Source organism: Mya arenaria, chromosome 12 (assembly GCF_026914265.1).
Source record: "Mya arenaria isolate MELC-2E11 chromosome 12, ASM2691426v1".
Classification (NCBI taxonomy): domain Eukaryota; kingdom Metazoa; phylum Mollusca; class Bivalvia; order Myida; family Myidae; genus Mya; species Mya arenaria.
Genome location: NC_069133.1, coordinates 28,488,709 through 28,512,658, shown reverse-complemented (window position 1 = coordinate 28,512,658; position 23,950 = coordinate 28,488,709). Strand labels below are relative to the sequence as shown.

General features: G+C 35.6%; 1 protein-coding gene across 1 annotated transcript in view; it reads left to right on the top strand.

The window, feature by feature from the left end:
• Window positions 1-23,950, top strand: part of LOC128212136 (prolactin-releasing peptide receptor-like) — a 95,920-nt gene that overhangs the window by 9,843 nt on the left and 62,127 nt on the right. The window lies entirely within an intron of this gene.

The window sequence follows — 23,950 nt, the reverse complement described above, 5'->3', positions numbered from 1 at the left end:
AATCATGCGGGATGGTACAGTACATCTTTTTTACCAATAGAAAAAGAGCAAGTTATATTACTTATTTGTAATATTAAAATAATTGTAATGCTTCTTTTTAACTAAACATAAGGTGTGGCTTGTGATAAAGGTGCTTTGGCATTTCAGCTAAAATTCATGTATTAATTGTTTCACCTTTGGGCCTGTGCCAAAACAAAAACTAAAAGCTTAAGAAAATAATTTGTATGTAGTTTGAGCATTTAACAAGTAAGCAGCAGGAGATATAGAAGAAGATAAGATGATAAAACTGTTTCTCATCATATGTTTTATTATTGTTTTTTATCATAACACTTATACATGATATTATCATTTAAAAATTAACAGTAATAATAATAATACTCATGAAAATAATACTTATAAAATAAGACAATAATAATAATAATAATAATAATACTCATGATAATTATAATAATATTAATAAAATAGTATTAATAATAATAATAATAATAATAATAATAATAATAATAATAATAATAATAATAATTATAATAATAATTATAATAAAAATAGCAATATAATAATAATAATAATAATAATAATAATAATAATAATAATAATAATAATAATAATAACGATAATAATAATTATGATAATAATAAAATAATAACAATGATAAAGTAATAAATTAAAATTCTAAGAAAACAAGAGCAATTATATGTTTCATATTACTTTTATTATTATTTTTGTTGTTATAAAGCAGCACGAAAGCATAGAAACCCGTTTGCAAACGCTCTTCCCTGTGTACTTTGTTGAACTATCTTATTTCAGTGGACGCGTGCTTTAACATTTTTAATGAGACAAAAACATAAAACACGTCGACACGTATGAAACAGTACACTCTTAAAGTCAGCGAAAAATAATAGCAGCATGAAATTCGGAGAGATTTTCCACCTGAAATGCAGAAACAATTAAGCCTATGTCGGCGTTGACTTTCATATTAATTCTAATGCGAGTCTGCTTAATGCTTCATTTTCCATAAAATAACACATTAGTCAAGATCTAATTTCCTCGATTATGGGAAATTACAAAATACCATATAAGGCAGCAAGCGAAATAAATGCGATTTTATTCCTCGTGATTTAACAATCTGGGGAGGAATGTTCATAGAACAGGAAATAAAAGATTAATGGCATAAGTTTTGACCATATACAGCGAAATATATTGACAATATCGAGGCGTGGAAGCGAAAATTGTCTATTTGATTCTTCATTTAATGTCATTTAGAACGTTTACGCATTCACCATCGCTATATTTCTGAGATGTTCTGCAGCTGCTTGCAAAAACTCAGTAAACTTTGTGATTTATATGTATGGATCGTGCAGTCTTGCATTGGAATTGTTAACTTATTTAAAATGATATAATAAACAGTAAAAAAGGATTACGTTGCGATAATGATATATTATTTGTCTGTGATATAACTGAATGTTGAAAGTGATGGAGTGATTTGTTGGTAGCTTAGTGTGAGAAGAAATATATTTGGTGATTGTATGATCCATAAGCGTACGGTATAAGTTTTTTGTTAATATATTCTGGGTGAACAAGCGATTTTCTTGCTTGAGTCTGTCCCGCCTGGTAGTAATGCCGTATGCATGGTCACTGAGGCGCTTTGAACGCTACCCTATATCAAAGCAGATTTTAGTTTAAGTGTGTGTTCCAAACAAGTTGGTGTACCCAGTATATGTAACAAATATGAAATGTTCATTGACCGGTTATGCATCAGTATGTTTTTTACGAATAACGCACATGAAACTGAGAGACAACGGGCCCTTCTTAAAAACAATCGTATCATACTATCCACTAGCGGGTCCAGGGGCGCACAATAACGGACTAGAAAATTATCTTAGGCGAGTACCCCCACACCCCGCAGACATCTTAGGCCAAACAAATCTAGGTTCTGAGGGTGGGGCGCAGGTCAAAACCTAACGCCCATAAATTACACCCCTCGTACGTCAAATCCTGGATCCGTCCCTGTTTTCCCATTTTTAACCTTTTTCGAAGCAAATAATTCCATTGGTGACACTAGGCACCGCTAGTTTGGAATTGCCAACAAAACTTTCAATTCAATTAGTGATCATAAAATCCGTTATTTCAGCGTTGCATCGTTCTACAAAATTCAGTCAGGTTGAAAACTTGGCCTAGGATCGCATCATTAAAATACAAGCAAATCTTAAATAATTTACACGACGTATAGAAGTAGAAAAAACTTTTTAGGCTGAGAAATATATATTTTCTGGGGAAAAATACTATTTAGAAATGATTCACATTACTTACTGGATTGTTGACATCGGTTGCGACCCGCGGTGACCTATGTGAGAACCCCTTAGAAGTCACGTGATTCTGCATCCATGTTACACCCATATTGTTAAATGTTATTATAAATTGTTTATGGGTTTACACTTTTAAAAAGTGAAATATTTCAAAGAATATATTTGTTTAAAACCTTGCTAAAGATTCCAAAACTTTTGAACTCTGCAACAAAATAATGTAATTGAGAACATTTTTTTAAACAATCACTAAAGTATATCTTTTGTTCAAGAATTATGCTACGTTTACACTATGTTCCCGGTGGCCACGGCAGCCCCGTTTGCCCGAAACGTATTGCGCCGTGGGATTTTGGCCATTTTTGTCTCCATAAACAAGTTTTGTTAGGTTGTGCTAAGTTTCATCACGTTTTATCAAGGTAACCGTGACAAGCCGTAGGGGCGAAAAAGTGGTTCGTCCAAGGCCCACTAAGGTCCGGGCGCGGTCTACCAGGGATGCATGTACGTTGCGTCCCGGTCCAATACGTTCTGATAGGATCCCTCACGTTGTTCACGTCTTGATCAAGGTCTGATGTGTTTTCCACGTTTTGTCAAGGCCTCCTATGCATCGAACGCGAACACCGCAGAGCTTTGGATTACGTTTGTGTCCACGGTATAAAGAAAATCCCACAGGCAACAGCAATCACTGTATCAGAATACTTCGACAAGTAAACATGAATTCCCAAGATGAAGAAGATTTTGTGTTTTCACCGCAAATGAAACGTAACGAAACGGCTATCGGCCACCCTAGCGTGCCGTGAAAACCGTGACAAAACGAAGCACGATGTAACAAAACTATAAAGGAACTTCAGATGCCGGGGATTACATATGATTCCCGCCCTCCTACGGACGATTTATAAGTTGTGTAACGGCCTATTACGTACTGCTACGTACTGTCACTGCCCCGTTTTACTACGACCTACTACGTTTCTCATCCACACCGTGGCAGCCGTGGCTGCCGTGGCAATTTTTTTGACAGTTTAAAATTCTGGCCCGGCATGCACGGCAATAACGGTCTGTCACGTTTGCATATCCCGTTCCCCCGCGCTGTCACACGTTTATCCCGTTTTCTCCACGGTTGTCTGAAACGGGGCTGCCGTGGCCACCGACAACATAGTGTAAACGTAGCATTAGTTTTCTTAGGTTTATGTATAACAAGGTTTTATCAAGATATAAGATATTTTAAAAGGAGTAAAAATGTAATCATACTATGCTTTTTATGTGGCAAAGTGAGTTGAGATTGAAATTTAACTGAAGTGAAATTATCAGTTTCATATTTTTGTTATATTTGTATATATATATTTGTTTCTTTTTGTCGCAACTGAATTGTATGTGGTGTTTTAGATAAAAACACACAGGTTTAGATAAATCAGTTAGCATGCTGCTACACGTGACGTTCCTACAGATTTAAGACTAAATGTTTCGACTAAAATCCTTTATTTAAACAAGCTCCAGTATCAGTACGTATTGCAATAGCCAGCTGTTGAAGGGAACAAGCTCCAGTATCAGTACGTATTGCAATAGCCAGCTGTTGAAGGGAACAAGCTCCAGTATCAGTACGTATTGCAATAGCCAGCTGTTGAAGGGAACAAGCTCCAGTATCAGTACGTATTGCAATAGCCAGCTGTTGAAGGGAACAAGCTCCAGTATCAGTACGTATTGCAATAGCCAGCTGTTGAAGGGGCACACTAAATGTTCACACTTGATAGATGCACCAAAGAAACGTATTATTTGTAATACATTATTATGTGTAACTTATTTTATTTTAATGAACAAAACAATTAATGTGGTAAGAGTATTTAGCCTTCATATATAGGGTGTTCAGTTAATAGCTACGTGGCCACCAATTCCTCAGTTCCTTTACAAAGCGCCAAAATATCGCTAATATTTTTGTGTCTGTATAAAAATCATATTTTTTTTGTATGATCATTTAGGTTAAATGCGTTATTCATACTAATGCATTAACAGTCATACGTTTCTTCCATGCATCTATCAGGTGAAATCTATATTGTGCACCTATGAACGAAAAAACAAACATACTCACATATTATTTGAATTATCTCTGAAGTCAAATGATGGCACAAGGCAAGGATGATTATTTCTAACAGTACGGGTGGGGTGTCTTACTGCTCTTAAACGCATGAAATTGAATTGAACTTGGCCCATATTTTGAGAATTAGACTCAGAAAAGCAAGTTCTTAATTTACTTGTAAGAGTGCTACTACAGCAGCAAAAATGATAAAAACTGCTCTATCTGTCACATATAATCTGTTGTTTATTCACGCACACGTCTTTTGTCAAGATTAGTTACATTAAAGATATTTTGAAACACGTAGGATTTCACAAATGGCCACCACACCACCATCAGAGGAAACATTATAACGCGACTTTCTCTATTAGTTCAAGGCAGTGTCTTTAGAATTAAGCTCTAATATTCCATTTGCATGTGTTTATACCAACGAAATTCCCAAAGCAAGCAAAAGTTGAAAACTTTATGCATGAAGTCGACGTAAATTAATTGGAAAAGAAACTGTGATTTGGACGTGAGAGCTTCTGGCTGATTACCCCGTCAGTTTTATGTTGCGATGGGGAGCGGTAAGAAGGTCTAATGACAGGCAAGAGCGTAACTATGGCTTTAATAACGCGCTAGGAAACACTGGGGAGGACGCAAGGAAACGCTGGGGACGGCTTAAAGTTCTACGCGGGGTTTAATGTCTACCTTCAAGTGTTAACATCGAACATTTGCAACCCAGATTGCAGGAAATTACCATATCAATTTTGTTCGAACAAATGATTGCATTTATGATGGTACATTGATTCGAGGAAGTACAATGGCAAGGAACGTACGCCGAAAACAACAATTCTCTGAGGTATCGTGATACAAAGCATTGGCAACCCTTTCTCCTTCCAGATAACCAACATTATCTTCTGAAAAACATGAATTTCGTCACATCATCCCCATTGCGCGGAATGTGTGCCTCAATTAAGCGGTATGTACTCGGCATTGTTTTCTGGGTCCCAGTGTGTTGATTGCCAGAAGATGCCACAAAACTAAGCCTAGTTTGCCTAATTCGTTGTTATCTGTTTCACAGCATTTCTACTCCAAATAGCATCGGTGTGTTATTTCCCAAATTATTAAATTGTCATTACTGGAGACGTTTTCATCTTCAGTGGATGGAATTGGGCTATTAGATGACCGGCAGAACAAATAAAGCCCCGCAAATGTAATAGTACATGTAAGTAAGGCTCTCAAACTTGCCTAATACACGGCATCGGGCGATAATAGCGTGCCAAAGGGAAACATATGGTTCGCATAAGTATCTATCTCTTTTTTCTGATTTATTATCTTGAAAGTTGAAGAGATGTTTGCACGAGCAAATAATACCATATCCAATACCTTTCCGGCATTATCGCTGTACTTGTGAAAAGCCAGAATTCGTCGGTGAAGCACAGTTTACATAATGGAAAATTGAAACAATATACACACCATGACTGGAGATAAATCACTTAGCTTGCGCAGATATTACTGCGCATGTATTGCCACTTCCTTCTGAATAATGCAGAATCGATCAAAGAACATGACATGTTCTTTTATTCAATCTGATAAATGATCTTGCCTTAATTAACTTCGCAAACAAGGAACATATTTATCAAGCAGTGGAAGGTTTTTATACACATATCATACTCGGACAAAGTAAAATAAATATCCAATTGTTTTAGGTCGATTAAGCTTTCGCATTAACTCGTCTATGGGTGATTTTCCTAAAGAGAACATATGTTGGAAAAAAGACATTTAAATTTATTAAATTGAGTTAGTTTAATCATCATTTATACGAAGACACATATAACATTAACTTACAAAAACGTATTTGGTTGATGGAAATTCGTTTTTTAGCGCTTAAATAACTAAATTTGCAAAAACTTTGATCAAACGTTTAGAACTACAAAAAAATGAATTTTCAATCATATTTCAAAACAATTCATCTTATTTTAGCTTCTAATGATGATCCGGCCCATTATAACAAACATGTCGTTTACAGTACATATACAATTAAATGTTCAGATGTCTGATCCTTTAAAGGGACTAGACACCAGATGGTCCCAAATTCGGCAGTATTTCATACGAATTAGCATGAGACCGATTATACACAAGTCACCGGTCAATTGTAACCACGGTCCCCAGGTCCGTGGTTATACATACCAGCGAGAGCGGGGGAAATGGCCCGTGTTTTTACCTTCCATGTTGCTCCGCAGTGCCGAGTGAATGCGGTGGTTTTGTTTTCGTGTTGAAAATAACGGGAATGGGCCTTACCTAGGATGTCCCCGGGGTGCGGGGTATTTGGCTGGGATTTTACAAGCAGTTTGTCCCCACAGGGCGGGGATTTTACCCGGGACTGGCTGGAACAAACGTCAAAGTCCCCGCTATTCCCCGGACCTGGGGAGTGGGAGGGTCGTGGTTACAATTGACTGGTGCATAGCATGATCAAAAGAATATTTCGTCGTTGTCTCAATTTAGTTTGTTGAGTTTTACCCTTTTGAAAAAGCATGTTATGGTTTTCCAGTATTGTGTTTATGAAGCATGAGAAGTCACGTGACAAAATACAGATACATACCGACGTTATTTTCAAATTTACCTGTATTTATGTGGTAGACAAATCAAGCAAATTCTGAATCGGAATAAATACTCAAAAAACTTCGAAAGATACATGTATAGCCAGCGACATGATATATCAGTTTTAAGATTTAATAAGGTGTGTCAACGATATCAGTTTTATGTAAGTTTTTGACAATTTTCTTTTTTTTTGTATTGTATCATCTGGTGTCTAGTCGAATTAAAAAAGAATTCCCTTGAAGAATAATCATTGACTTTGATAAATATCCGTATACAGAATGGAGCTGACAAAACTTACAGGAATCAAACACAACAAGAATATATTTAACTTAAAAATGGAAGTTAATGTTTGCATGTAATCTGTGATTATTTTCAAATTCTTCTTTTTCTAGTTCTTGTTTTTCAACATACCCATTGAACCTCAATTGCGTATTCCCAAATTATTTATCCTCCGGAAAAGTCACGATTTCTCTTTCTCATATGCTATAAACACACGAAACAGACAAGCAGTATTTATTCAAATGCCGAAGGACCATTTGAATAATACAATGAAAAATACAGTGGTAAAAACATGAGTGTGTACATACCATTTTCAATATTTGCATATTCAAATGTTGAGGGTTTATATTTGGTCCACTTGTGTATATGTGATAATGTCGTTTGGTCAAATTGTCCAAATCATACCAATTCATCGAGGTTTTCTACATGATTTCACTGTCCATTCCAAGGCATCACCAAAGTTTAAGCCATATCGTAAACTAACCAAACATGTTTACCAGTGTGCGTGTGTGTGTGTATACCACATGATAAATTACGTCATATATGCTATGTCTGAAGGCAACATTTGGTTTAAAATGACTTCTTAAAACAAAGAAAACTTCCTTTTCTTCACCACTTTGGTAAAAGACCAAAGGCTGAGCTCTGCAAACGGTGTAGACTGCGATATGTTTCATTTCAAATAGTGTAGAGATAGTAAAGTTATCTTTGTTTAAAATGTTTTTTCAAATATTGCCTACCGACGTAGCATTTATGACGCAATTTATCACGTGGAATATACACACTGTATACTATCTAGTACAGATCTTGCTTTTTGAAGATACGTCTGACAGACAGATGGTCTTCGTACCCTAACTCTACGTAGGCTGGTTTGTGTGCGCTAACGGGCTTGAATGTCTTTTTGAGTTTGATTTTTATAAGTTTTATATGTTTCGTACGTCTTCGATCTCTTCAGATCCTTGCAAATTGACGGGTGCAAACGCGATAACAAGGGACAATATATCAGCTAATACGTATTTAGAATAGTCATCAATTCATGCAGATTGGTTGTCATTTGTAGCTGCTGTGTGTCTTTAAACTGATAGATTTATTCCACGTGTTTACAATTTAATGGCGGAAGTCATTACTAAATAGGCAAACAAAAAATTGAAATATTTGCACCAACAATTTCTGCATGCCAAATCAACTAGAATTCTGTAAACCGGACGTGTCGCCTATAAGTCGGGCGCGTAACGTCACCATGAAGTTGACCTTTGAACTATATACCCCAAAGTCAATAAAGGCCATTTACTGACCATGACCAATGCGCATACCACTTTGAGAGACTCAACAACGAATAATTCAAAAGTTACCAATCAGAAGCGAAAGGGTGACACCTTAGACGACGCGTTCGATGCGGACGACGATTCCAGCGCAAACATTATTTCCAAATATATCAAATGTTTTGTTGGCAAAAAAAATGTTGAAAAACGTTCAATTCTTAGAAGTTAATGTATTATATGCCAGATATGATTCATTATAAAACATTACAGTTGGATGTATTTGTTGTACTGTATGTCTTCATTGCAGGGTTAATGGTATTAAGTTTGATAAAATTTGAATAATTTGGACATGACTTGTTTAATATTGTCGACAAAAAATCCATATGTTGTCTTATATATTCATCGCTGTATCTATTACAACAGTATAAAAATGAGATCATTTCAATATCTTAAAAACAACAACAATGATTATTTTCAAATAATGATTGTAAAGGAATAATTGTTCTTGTTTTAATATCTGGCAAATATTTGTTGTTCTAAGATTTATGGCACCAGGAAACGGGGATTTGTAAGAAAGCAATTTAAAAACATACGATTTAATTAAGTTTTATTTATGAATATAATTATGCTCTTACATTTTGTTTAAATTTTCAAATTACATAATTGAAGAAAGTATATTCTTCTAGAGTCTTGATTCATAAAAGTTACTTTTATGAAGCTGAAAACTGTCTAAATACGAAAACTTAATTAAACTGTGGGATGAAATTAGATTAGATGTTTTCTAGAGTTTCATTTGTGAAAATAACAATTATACACCATTGCGTAGGTTGTCATATTTTGGTTTATTTAACACATACAGTATAGTGTAACTATAAACTGCAAATATCTTTCATGTTTCTTTTCCAATGCGGCGTTGAATAAATAACGTACTTTCCACCAGAACGCGCGTGATTCGTTGTTTACTTATCATTCAGAACTTAAAAATAAATATTGTATTTAATATAAACGGCCAATTATGGCTTAATTTAAAAAATGATGTTAGTCAAGAGTGATTTATTTTTACAAAACTTATCTAAGTACATTTTGAATATATTAAGTGCTAAGAAATTAGGACTAGAAAAGCTGGAAGTTTAACTGTTTCTATTGGACGTAATGTTAGTGCCTATATTATCTAAATTAATTAGATAATGCATTTGTGTATATATATATGTATGTTTTTGCCATTACGTAATTGCCATATCATTATGCCTTTGTGTCTTGACTGTAAGTAGATAGTTGGTAAATGGCCAATGGCAGAAATGCCAATTCGCCAATTAACTGTGAGGCTTATGTCATGACGCTTAGTTATTTGAAATTACCGTCAAAGAGGCTCTATAAAATCGCGTTTCCGACGATTATTTATTTCCATTTTTATGTAAAGTTTGTAGAGTTATATATTCATTTCGCTTCATTGGGGCTGCTAGACGGGTATTTCAAGCACTGCCAAATTCACCGGAAATGCTTATCCAGTGACCAAGAACTGGTCACATGACGGGAAACACTTGCTCTGTATGCACGATAATTGTGTCCATAGAACCTTGTGAATCAGTTAATGATTTCATATACTAGTACTTAAGTTGCGCTCTGCTTGAAAAAAAAATTGAATTTTATTCTGCATTTCAGGCTTATTACATATAATACTACACATAATGGAGGAGCATTCGCGGACCCAACTAGTTAAACGGGCACTAGCTAAGTCCCTGTCTTTCTTGGCTTACTGATATGGCAAATTGTAATTGAATAGGGCATATCGATGTTAGTATTTCAAGAAAATAAACAGTCTATACAGAACACTGACATGGTGCTTGTCGATCATCCGAAGCACATAATGCCGAGTTTAACAGCATACCTTCAATTGGCCTGTGTTTCTTCGTACTAAATTAAATACCCAACAAATGTATGTGTGTGTACCAGACGTTCTATGGCCTTTGTTTTAGGTCAACCGCTGCCACGAATGCAATCTGTTCGCTTCAGAGGAAATATTTCTTCATATGGCGAGAGGCCTCAAAGCTTATTATCTTGTTTACATATATTACCCCCACGTCTTAACATCGATTTGCTCCGTTTTATTGGAGATGTTTGTCTTGTATGGAAGCAATCTGGATACAAGTAATTCATCTCTACGAAGTATCTCGATGCACGCATCTGTATCTAGATTGTGTATAATAGCATTAGCATACAGTTTTTTTTTAAATCATTCGTTAAATTACGTGTCAAATAATATTTCACAGTAACATAGTCATTTTCAACGAAACGCACACCACCACAGGACAACCGACAATCGACGAGGCATGTAACGCCACTGGATAGTCGACAAACAACGAGACAAATATTTCCACAGGATAACCGACACTCGACGAGACACACAACGTTACACAAAACAACCGACACTGGACACGACAAATTACAGTTCACAGAACAACCGACAATCATCGAGGCACACAACGCTTAACAGAACAACCGACAATAATCGATACACACAACGCTACACAGAACAACCGGCAATCATCGAGACACACTACGCTACAAAGAACAACCGGCAATCATCGAGACACACAACGCTACACAGAACAACCGACAATCATCGATACACACAACGCTACACAGAACAACCGACAATAATCGATACACACAACGCTACACAGAACAACCGACAATCATCGATACACACAACGCTACACGGAACAACCGGCAATCATCGAGACACACAACGCTACACAGAACAACCGACAATAATCGATACACACTACGCTACACAGAACAACCGACAATAATCGATACACACAACGCTACACAGAACAACCGACAATCATCGAGACACACAACGCTTAACAGAACACTCGACAATAATCAATACACACAACGCTACACAGAACAACCGACAATCATCGAGACACACTACGCTACAAAGAACAACCGACAATCATCAGGACACACTACGCTACACAGAACAACCGACAATCATCGATACACACTACGCTACACAGAACAACCGACAATAATCGATACACACAACGCTACACAGAACAACCGACAATCATCCAGACACACTACCCTACACAGAACAACCGACAATAATCGATACACACTACGCTACACAGAACAACCGACAATCATCGAGACACACTACGCTACACAGAACAACCGACAATCACCAGGACACACTACGCTACACAAAACAACCGACAATCATCGATACACACAACGCTACACAGAACAACCGACAATCATCGAGACACACTACGCTACACAGAACAACCGACAATTATCGAGACACACAACGCTTCACAGAACAACCGACAATAATCGATACACACAACGCTACACAGAACAACCGACAATCATCGAGACACACAACGCTATCGTTGACCGTCCATTGGCGGTGTGTGTGTTTCGTCAAATGTTGACTGTCCTGTGGCGGTGGGTCTCTCGTTGTATTTCGGTTAGGTTTTAAATCAGTATTCCTTTATTTTCGACAGCAGGGCTACTTTCTTTGGATTTCAATTAAGTATTCACATTTTATTCAACACTGGTCACAGCAAGACAGCTGACATACGGACTAATGAAAAATGATCTAGCGTAAGGGAGCATCGAAATGCTTTTAACGTGCTGTTTAACCATGCAAGTAGTTGTTACATAAGCGAAAAGATGATGTCCAAATTCATCAATTATGCTGTCGTAAGTGTTTGGACAGGTTTCTTCTAGCTTCCGTATCGCCCAGACACATCTATTATATAAACTGTCCCAGTCCAAGTGATTAGAATTTCATCTATAACATCACTACCAAAACAAAGAGTTAATAAGCCGTAAATGCTATTTGGGTTATTGTTATTTTAGTCAAACTACTGATCTTAAGTGCTTGTTAAGAGTAATTCATATTTCCGCCTCAAACAAAGTCTGTATTTTCAGTAACTATATTATAATCAGTACTTGATTGGCAATCATATTTTATCTGTTATTTAGTTCTATGTATATAAATTGGAAAAATCGTAATAAGCATGGTATAAATATATAAAAAATGTGCATGAGATCAGACAAGCACTAAACACCTTTTCGGACAAAAATAACCTGCAGTTATTACTATGCCTGGTTTTATTCAGCAATTATTCAGTTATAACAGCCGTCTCGAACCCACTTCAAGAATGTTTCAAGAATAATTTATTACGGTGTATTCTCAGACTCCAATGTTTAAAACGTGGGGAACAAAAACGTAATGGCGTCTGGCAGATCCCTCCTAAATCCATATTAGATCCCTTCAGGAAGCAGGCAGGTAGTTAGGAAAGGAGCGCTAATTGTCGACAGTGATTTAGAATCTTACCCCAGAGCCTGGCTCTGAACAACAAAGATAGAGACTGAGAAAATTGAAATATACGACCAGATGTACAAACACTCGTGGAGCAGATAGCGGCTTAATCGTCGTGAAGATAAGATACTTGAAGTAGTTCTCCGAGAGGCGGTGATTCGGCCAATAATATCCCCATAACATCTTCGTTAATAATGTTCAAAAATAGTTTCCGTGCAAAACTGTTGTAAAAATGTTTCCGTGTTATTATTATTTATCGTTCATATTTTTAATTTCTGGTAATATATAAAAACCAAGCGTTGCAAAATAATTTGACCGATTTGGTCTCGTACGTAATTGAGCTTGATTTTCTTCCTCCATGTCAAGGCGTCTGGGTATTTTATGAGATTTTTTGGTTTTGAATTTTAAACGCAATTCAGCGATTTCATTGGCGAACAAAAAAGGGCAAATTGTTATCCTAGGAGCGAGAGGGCAATCTTCTCGTTTAGTTTGTTTTTATTAAATTAAATATTGCACTCTTTATGGTTATCGCCATATTAAATTTCATGAAGCCTCTAAATGGTTCTGTCCACAGATTGACTTTAATTAGGCTCTCTGATAATTAGTGTGTCTAATAGTTATGATAGCTTTTTTTAGCACTGCCTTGGCTTGCCATAACCGACATCATTTAAAACTCGTGCACAGACAAATTAAACTTTTTGCAAATGAACACCATGACACTTTTATACAGCAGACAAAAATTTTAAAGATATTTTTTGTTGATTAAATTTCTTTAATCAGTAAACATGCGGCTTCTGGTTTGGAGATCAGATGTGTGAAGGACTTGATAGTTAAAAAAAACACACTATAATAATTATAGTCATTTTACGCAGTTGTGCGAAATGATACTTGTACACACTAAAATGAAAACACAAATAAAAACACAAATGGAACTTTAACAATCTATAATCAAGTAACACCAGTACTGTAAAACATGAATTAAATGAACATAATTATATTGTGACATTGACATTGATGCATTGCATCGACATTCTCTCGTTATTTAATTTGTATGAAGATCCGTGCCGCAACAATTAATACTGCAGAAGGCATTTAAAAGCACGCCGTATCGGTATGCTACTGGAAAATGGACGCCATCCATCTTAAAATAAAGTACGTAGAATATAGCAGTGTGTGAAAACACTGCCCGGTCAATATCCATAAATACGAATATCGATATCAACAAAGACATAATCGTTTCAGCGTAATTTAATTGTTGCTGGAAGATTAAAGTGGTAGGCCACAAGGGGGCGCGCTCTCCCCACCATTAAATCGTGTATGGAGATTGACTCGGTCATGAACTGCGCTCTTGGAATGGAAAAAGGCCATTGTGCTGGGTTTCTATAGTCGACTGCCTGTCTTTCTCAAAGCATTCATTAACTTTCTTAAACTTCTTAGCACGATATAGGTAATTATGAGGCCAAAAGAGCACTTTCCTTACTAATAAGATAAGTAGAGAAATCTGAAGTTCATCTTCCAACACAATTACTCGGCTTAATGATCGCCGCGATTTTCTGAAGAATGCCATTAAAGGCAAGTCAATATCTTTTTTTTATCACATAATTAATCGAAACACCTTTTTCATTCTACTTGTATATACTTGAGGTTACAAAAAATGAAAATTCAATCTTTGCTTAAATAACATACAACTTGCAGACTATTAGCGATACAACGCATATTCGGGTTTAATTAATTATAACTATGATTAAAAAAAATGTAGCAACAAAATTACTTTGCTAAAATACTGATGTAATCAATAAAGTAAGGATAAAAGCCTAAGCAGAGAATTGAAATGAGTTTTTCCAGGAAATGAAAGTCGAGGAAATACAAAAGCAACTTGCACATGATTGAACACACTTGGTGGTTTTCAATTAATATATTTCCTTTGTCAGCAAGAAGAAGTACATAAAATAGTTCAGGGCATTGTTTGAATTGTTTTTATCGAACTTAATTAGACCTGTCTTACACACAAACTCATATCAACTTTGCGGCATATTCACGTTTCAGCCTTACGCCTGCACCCTCGTAAACTTTATTTATACACATGTTTTTGCCTGCTTTATAAATGTTTTTTCTCTCCTCCAAAGCACAGACGTATTTGATTTAAGAGTAATTTGCATTTTTGTCAATAAATAAGATCCTAATTAAGACTTAACGAATATAACATTATCAGAAACTTGATTTTAATGCGTGTTTATTTGCCGTTCAGATTATCTGCAATCCGTTGTCATAGAAACATCGATCGAACTAAACCAGTCCTTAATGCTCAACGGACGTGGCAGGAATGTTTCTTGAATATTGTTCTGCTTTGATATAATATGTATGTGTATTTGTGGTGATCACATATTAAGTCGTTGTTTTAAAGTAAAACGAATATTATGTTTTGAAGCTTTGGTAACAGATAGTTAATACTTAATTGAAATGAAAATGCGCATTAAACATTTCGAGAAAATGTACAGTGGTTATGATCCGGTCATAACTTGATAATGCTCATAATGGACAGATGATATGATTCATTTTTGTTCGATGTAAAATGATTTTCCATGATTGGTTGTGTACCTTCAATATAATGTTGAATACAATAATTTCTAATTACTGCATAATCCAGAAAAAACTTTCGAATATGACAAAAGCATAGAGCTGAAGGTTGGCAGCTGCTCTGTTATTCGGCTTTAAAAACGCACTAAGTACTTGCTTTCAGGATTAAAATCTGCATTCAGATTAATTGATATGGATGCTTTTAAGATAAAGAATCTGTGCCAGAATTGTAACTGCTTTATTGTGCAATAATACAATACAGGCTGGCACAACTTGCATATTCTTATTTTGTTGCAAAGTAACTATTGTTTACGTGGTACAAGCTTGTTTTCTGTGTAGTTCATAACGTAGCTATTAAATTTAATGAACTAGGAATTACAAAAAAGGAGCCCTGTATTAAAAAATAAATAAACATTAATTAGATTATAACCTGTATCACCAGCCAATGAAATCGCCTATCGGCATCTAGTAAGTACCACTCTTAGGAGTTAAACTTGCAGCATTTTAATTTTTACAGGCAAAATGTCAACATTTGGATTCCTGCCTACAGAATACATGTTTTAATCTAGGTTGACTAAAGGGGCCTCGTTCATTTCGACTGATTATTAAGATCTTACAAAATAAGTTTCCACTATACCGTCATAGTAATTGCTTAATTTTGCTTTACTTAAAACCGCTAAATAACCCATTAATAAACCGATTAATGTCTTAATGAAACATTGGCTGTTGTTCTCTCTAGAGGTTTTGTTAATGATTCAATAAAACTCCGCCTGGCGATCCCATTGGCGCAGGCACATGCGTAGGTACTAAGATGTTTTAAAGTCAAAAGAATCAAAGCCCAGGAGATACACAATGCCATCAGACAGCGGACACAATTTGCATCAATATCAAAATATCTTTGTCAATAAATATAGGGGTGACCGTCATGAATGCTTTATCATACATAATTGTGAACCCCAGTACCGAATATAGATACTATACTTTGGGGTAGTCAGAAAACGATTATAGTCAAAATCACATATGAACACGGAAAGAAGTTGTTTGATTTTTGATCTGGCGAGCCGATTATCTGATCCCGGAATGTAGCTCATAGTCAATGATTAGGGTTGTGTTTAATATCTGGCATGTTGTCTTTATAGCATTTGCTGATCTCAGCCTTATCCAGGGAAAGTAACGGAGACGTCATCACGTACTTTATTCACAAGTTCTTCTTCTAGAGATGTATTTGACACTTAGGTGTTTAATGTATTTACCGAATTCTGAATATATTTTACGTATAATTATTGGCAAAACATATCATCACTTAAATATACGACAATTCTGGTGTTTGCGATTATGGTGGCTATGTAAGACAGACATGGCCAGACGCCTGGACATTATGTGGATTATTTATTATGTATGAGATTCGCTGCTTGGGAATTCGTCATCATTTTATAAGAAATGAGTTAGGCACGGAGAAGGTATGGAACACACGATTCTTTTCCCTGACTTGCATTATAAGGCAATCACAAGGGATGCACGCTGAGAAATTTTGCAATAAAGCATCGTGACAAAAATGATTTCCTTGTCTGGGGAAAAAAGAAAATACCGCTAAAGCACGCAAGTGACATTTGACTAGTTGTTTTCCTTATCAAATAAACCATCTATAGAAATCGGAACGGCAATGTTTTCCCTTAAAAATGGTAAAAGAGATACAATATTTCCATCACACAACTGTCAAGCTATTGGTACATTTGTCTAGGGATTTTTACGAGGGGCAGTCAAAAAGAAATGAAACTAAAGCGGTTTTGCGATGAACAAATGTTTTATTCTATTGCTTATTAACTTAACCATTTTGAAATATTGAGAGAGGAGGAAATATTGTAGACATGAAACTTAATTCACAAGTAACTGACTTAGTTTTTTTGTTTATTAAAATGATTTACCGATTAAACAAAGTAGGTTTCTCTGTGTAAACATGTTTATTTTTTCCATAGGTTTTTCATCCCTTTAATGATATTCTCAAGTGTCATTGGCAGTTGAAGTAGTTAGAACTACAGATTTCACTGATTTTGCTAAATACCCCCGAACGCCGCCCTAATAGGTAATGGCAGAGAAATATTTAAAATTGCACCTAAAATGTTTACAATTCTGTGGATAAACTTTTGGTATTTGTACACAGCAATACAAACATTATTTAAAGGTGTGACGAGAGCTGGATTATGAGGTAGCTTCAATGGTCAGAATGCTTTCATATCGAAGTCCTACATGTGGAACAATATTGCAAGGTATTTCAAAGTGGCTGGACACTGGCAAATGATCACTAAGGTGTGGTATGGTTTAGATAGGAGCTCTGATTATCATGCACGTTTGGAAAGTGCAGGGAAATACAAAATGGTCTTTTTAAAAGTGGTTAGAGCTTGTTGGAGAAAGCATGCTTTGGAAAGAACATGTGTACAGAGAAACTCTGAGGTCAAGCGATCTTGGAAGCTGAAGGGAAACATATAAAAGAACACTCTAAAGTGGATTGAGACAAAGAATGCTTTGTAATGAACTGGTGGGAAGAGGACATCTGAAAGACATGCGGGATTTAAAGCTTTAGGGAATCATATAAAATGACTCGTAGAAGTCGATTAATTCTGTCAAAGAATGTTTAGAACTTAAATGATGGGAAGAGGAACTTTTTACTATCATTTAAAAACGATTACAGATTGAACTCTGGTGGAAAGAAGCAAAACAATTAAAAACCGCCAAATCCACCATAAATGTGTTCCAGAATGGACCATACATGTGTTCGAGAATGGACCATACATGTGTTCGACCATACATGTGTTCGAGAATGGACCATACATGTGTTCGAGAATGGACCATACATGTGTTCGAGAAAGGACCATACATATGTTCGAGAATGGACCATACATGTGTTCGAGAATGGACCTTACATGTGTTCTAGAATAAACCTTACATGTGTTCGAGAATGGACCATACACGTGTTCGAGAAAGGATCATACATGTGTTCGAGAATGGACCATACATGTGTTCGAGAATGGACCATACATGAGATCGAGAATTGACCATACATGTGTTCGAGAATGGAACATACATGCGATCGAGAATGAACCATACATGTGTTCGAAAAAGGACCATACATGTGTTCGAGAATGGACCATACATGTGTTCGAGAATTGACCTTTCATGCGTTTGAGAATGGACCATACATGTGTTCGAGAATGGACCTTACATGCGTTCGAGAATGGACAATAAATGTGTTCGAGAATGGACCATACATGTGTTGAAGAATGGACCTTACATGTGTGGAAGAGATTTCGGACCGCTCTGGACCTTCATCAGTTTACGTAAAGGAACAGAGAGGTCCGAAAACTCTTCTGTGCATCTAACATCATGATCCGGTCCTGGAATGGAAAGAAGGATGGTTTGGACGTTCTGAACCCGGTCATGACAGGACACCGAGAACGGATGGCTGTTCTCTACGTCGTGTTCGTGTAACTTTCACCATAGAACGATATGATGAAACAATGGATTGAACAATGGATAGAACAAACGGGCTTTAATACTTAAGCAGAGATGAACAAGATATGTCACAGGAGCGTGACCAAATGCCCTCCCCCCACCCCATCCACCTGAATAAGTCTAATAGTTATTTGTATATAACATTCATGTCAAAGAGGTTTAACAAAATCTTCTTTTATTGAAAAAAGTAGTGATCTACAAATCTGAATAGTTTGATTAAAATCGAACACAAAAATGCAATAAAATCCATCTTGAGCATCATTTGTCGCCAAGTGCGTCCTTGACCTTTGAAATGAACTTTGTGCAAGACTATTTTGTGAGTTTGTATTTACAAAATCATTGCTGAAAAGTAAAACTTATGATTTGAAATCCACATTGTTCACGATTGTCCTTTAAATGCAAACTTGACATTTGAGATGTATGCACGAGATTTATGCTAAATACACTTTCCCATTCCACTTCATGATACTGTAAAGTTTGATCATATTCCGTCGTTAGTTTCTGCTGAAAAGGATGTTAACGGACGTATTTACGGACGGACAGTGCGGCCACTATATGCTTACTTTCAGGGGCTGAATAAAATGCTGGAAAACGGATGTTAATTTTGGGTAAGAAATGGATACTTTCATCAAACAAAGCGCCGGAAATTAGAAAGACAGAAATCATGTAAGGTCAGGTTACTTTAATAAATGTACAGGCTAGCAGAACAGAATCTTACAGCTTAATTTTGCTATGTTCATTTGAGCAAACGTTGATACATGTTATAACAGATCGGAGAAAATAACACCGAAAAAGATGTTTGAATCTTCCACTGCTATTTGCTTATATTCTCAAGAAAAACCCAATGGCAACTCGAAATTAAACATGAGCAATGCTTCCGGATAACACTCGGGCGAATAGACAAAAATGGTGGAACGAATGTCCTCATTATGTAATGCTTTATATAAACATAAACTGTTTATGCAGAAGAAGAAGGGGCAAATAGATGAATTTAACCTGTTTAACACAAATAAAAGATCAATTAGGCCGAAACAATGTTCCTCAAAACAAAGCTATCTCATACGATTGTCTTCGTCCTGAAGTGCGTTATTTACGAGGCAGGACAAAACGTCGCCTGATAAGACATTAACTAGGTGGCTTTCAGGGTGATTCTGATCTTCTATCAATGTTGAAGGGAAGTTCTTTGCTCTCCTAAAATGCCTAACAAATATTAAGATATTGATGACGCTGTTCATAACATCAATTCGTAAATGTATCTCAAAGACATGATCAACGTAAGAGGAAATTGGATGGAGTGGTTATTTATGAATGTATACATTTGCGGGACAAACCAAGTTTACGATGATACATATATCAAATCGGTTATCAAAGAGACAAAACCAAATAATACATATAATACGATACACGAATAGTATTGAATATATGTATTGGTGTTTTTAAAAACAAGAATATTTTAAAAAACTACACTAATAAATTTCAAAATATTATCTAAATATTGTTTTCATTCGCAGCTGACTTTTTGACCATCCCGTTAGCTATTTTTTTTATCTACATTTCCTTAATATAAACGCGGTTGAAATAAACAGGTTTATTTGATCAAGTATTTCCAAACAATAAAACTACATAAACATTTTAAGGGAATTAAAGTCAGAATAACATTTAAGCTGAAAGAGATTAAGACATACATTCAATAATACTGAAATGATTGTCTCCCCTTTCTACACACGCACATATATAATCATGATTATATTATTTACAGTCGAGCCCCGTTGGCTCGAACTCGCTTAGCTCGAATTACTTGTGGCTCGAAGTTAATGTCAAGGACCGATTTCTTTATGCTGATCATAAGCATTCGCTCCTTGGCTCGAATTTTCCGAGGCTCGATGTAGTTCACGCCCGTCCCTGACAGTTCGAGCCAACGGGGTTCGACTGTATACTCATGATGCTATCATGACACTTTTACTTGTTGTCGAAGATCAACACATATATGTTACGTGGGGAATGACGCAATCTGGTGCGCGTGCAAGTAGAAGAGGTAAAATTATAAGTTGATTTATGATATGTAAGGATCATGTCAGCTTTTTAGGATTAGTCTGTGCTTTATTCTGAATTCCTTTTTATTTCCAATATCATAACGACATATGATAACCACTGCACTACTAAAGCAGGTTGTTTGTCGTTGCTAACCAACACGAATATGTGCAAGTCATTTAACTTCTTCTTAAACAAAATATTGAACTGCTAATTTGATTTTTTCCAAGGCTTACAGACATTTGTTTAAACCATCGATTCCCGTAATCTTTTTACAAACAATTCAATCAGAAGGACGGACGTATCGAGTTAATAAAAATCTGTGCTGGCGTCATCAGAATGATTATTTTCAAAAAGACATGAAACCGAACAACTGCTGTGGTTTTGTTACGTATATTTGCACGTTTATAAGTTAAGAATCACATACTTCTTCTTTACAGGATATTACTCAAGCTTTATTTGAGTTAGGACTCGTTTGATGGACTCGAAAGTACCTATTTGGTTTATTTAAGTTTAAAATAAGAGAGCAAAAAAAACCCCCAAACATTTGTAGTAACATAGTGTTGCTCTTGTTTTTCACGCATATGTGTAAACATTTAAACTTGGGTTATTGGAACATAATGTTAAAAAGAATTAATAATAGCCGCCTTGATTTGTTTTGATGTATCCATAAAATATACATATTTAGGCACACATTTGAAAGCAAAATAATTTTTCGTCCACAGTATGGTGAATTATTTTTTTGGATTTTTTAGTTCTTCCAGGTCATTGAACGAAACATACTAGATATTCATAAATAAAGTACTGGTAGGCGTCAACACAGTATCAGCAGAGGTCTCTAACCTGGTTTGGATGATATACAATAATAGAGACGTCAGGATTTGTAAGACGTTTTAAGAGGTTTACGGTAAACCGTTTTATTGAATTATTTCGAAATAACATATTCTACTGCGGGAGAACACGCGTGGTTTTCGTCTGTAAAATCAAATTAGAGAAAGAAAAAGGTAATATTAAATTGATATGTCAAGGCAAATAAGAAAATAAAACTGATTTACGATCGAAACACGGCTTTTCGGATATTTGGTTGATTCACTTACCGCGTGTTATGTGTTTGGAAGAGCCTTTTCATTCATATTTAAATTTGACGTCCAAAAATGTGTCCTACGCAGAAGATTATTATCTTAAAAATGTTTTACTGTCTGGATGTACGTTATAATACGACGGGAAGATATAATAAACACATGCGCACGCACACGCACACGCACACACACACACACGCACACATGATATATATTTTTATATAATTTGTCGTAAACTGTGGTTGCATACTAATTATATATCTAGGGATACTTTATATTAATAACTGCCAAATCTCCTCTTTAAATATGCTTTAGCTTTATACCAATAAAACATCATATACGCAATTACATATAGGATAATATAACATCAAAGAGTAAAAGTACACGGACTAACGGCCTGGGGAATACAATTATGACTTTATTTAAAATGACATTCGCTCAGCGTGACATGCGCGACAAGCATTTTTACACAAAATGCAATCAATACTGAAGTAATGAAAAAGACGTAAGACTTACCGAGTTAACTCACATATCGTTAGTATGACATTTTTTATGTTATCTGGTCATGCGTTGTGTTACACCTGTTACTTTGTGAAGCTGCTAAGGGTACGTTTGAAAAAAAATATTAACACATTGGTCAACTTTGAGCGCAAGGTGTTTGTTTTGTTTATATTTTTTTCGTACGAAAACGTCACATTCAAGCAAGATGATGATACTCTTATGATGGACGTTCTCTTTGTCGCTTAGTTTAAATAAAAATGAGTGTTAACTTTTAGAGATATAAAAATATTTTACTTTTGATCATTTCATCAACGTTTTATCATAAGCCCATTAACCGTAGTACGTTTACAAAACACTTCAGAGACAAATCGAGTAGTTAAGACTCTCAGCTAGATCCTGGTATGTGGCGCAAGTATCAAAGACAAACAAACACTGTAAAAGAGACACACAACGAATCAAGAGACCAAACATGCCACAATAATGTTTTGATTGTATATACAAAAAAGTATGCAAACGCAATTAATACTTCAACAATAATCATGAACCTTAAGGGGTTTCACTGTTCTGCAAACGCATGTTCACATCTTCCTAACATCACAGAAAGGACACTGAGGGGGAATATATAAAATAAGATCTAATTAGGTGTTTCTATTCGAGTTTTTCTGTGCAGGGCTTTTAATGAATATACGAATATATTTTACCCATATTTGCATAATTTGGTTGGAAATGATTTAGAAAATCTTTTTACTTACAATTGCCGACAGACACGCCATGCTTGTATCACTTGTAACGGGAATATAAACTGCATCGTGAGGAGAATATATTACACGGTACGGTACTCTAACTTTGCTAGAGACTACAATTATCTCGACCAAGTCTGAGACATTTTCGACAATCTACCTCATCGGGTGAAGCTTGCCAGGCTGCTATAATTAGCTTACACTGTCTAGTGACAATTTTGGCCAGACAACAAAATGTTCAGAGTGACATAAGATTTGTAGTCATTACCGGACAAGTAAACCTCACCCAATTTGCAATCAATATGAAGAATTCAGCTAATACAATACAAATAATATTTTCAAGTTGTTCAATAGTCGACCCTAACACAAATATAATTAAGATGTTGTTCAATAGTATGACCCTATTTTGTCAAAATAATATGCGAAGTTTTTAATTACTATATTATTATTATTATACGTCGTAGATAAGCTGAAAAAAGAGCATTGTGATAAACTTGATTTGATATTCAAAAAGATATATCTTGAGTCTATGACTACAAATGCTGGTAAAACTTGAACACCCATTAAACCTTGTGTCTTATCCTGGCTGCTTCAAGGTGGTTATTCTCATAGTTTATTATTCCTGTAAGATAATTTAACAATAATATATTTTTTGCGCTATTATTATCATATATGTTATCT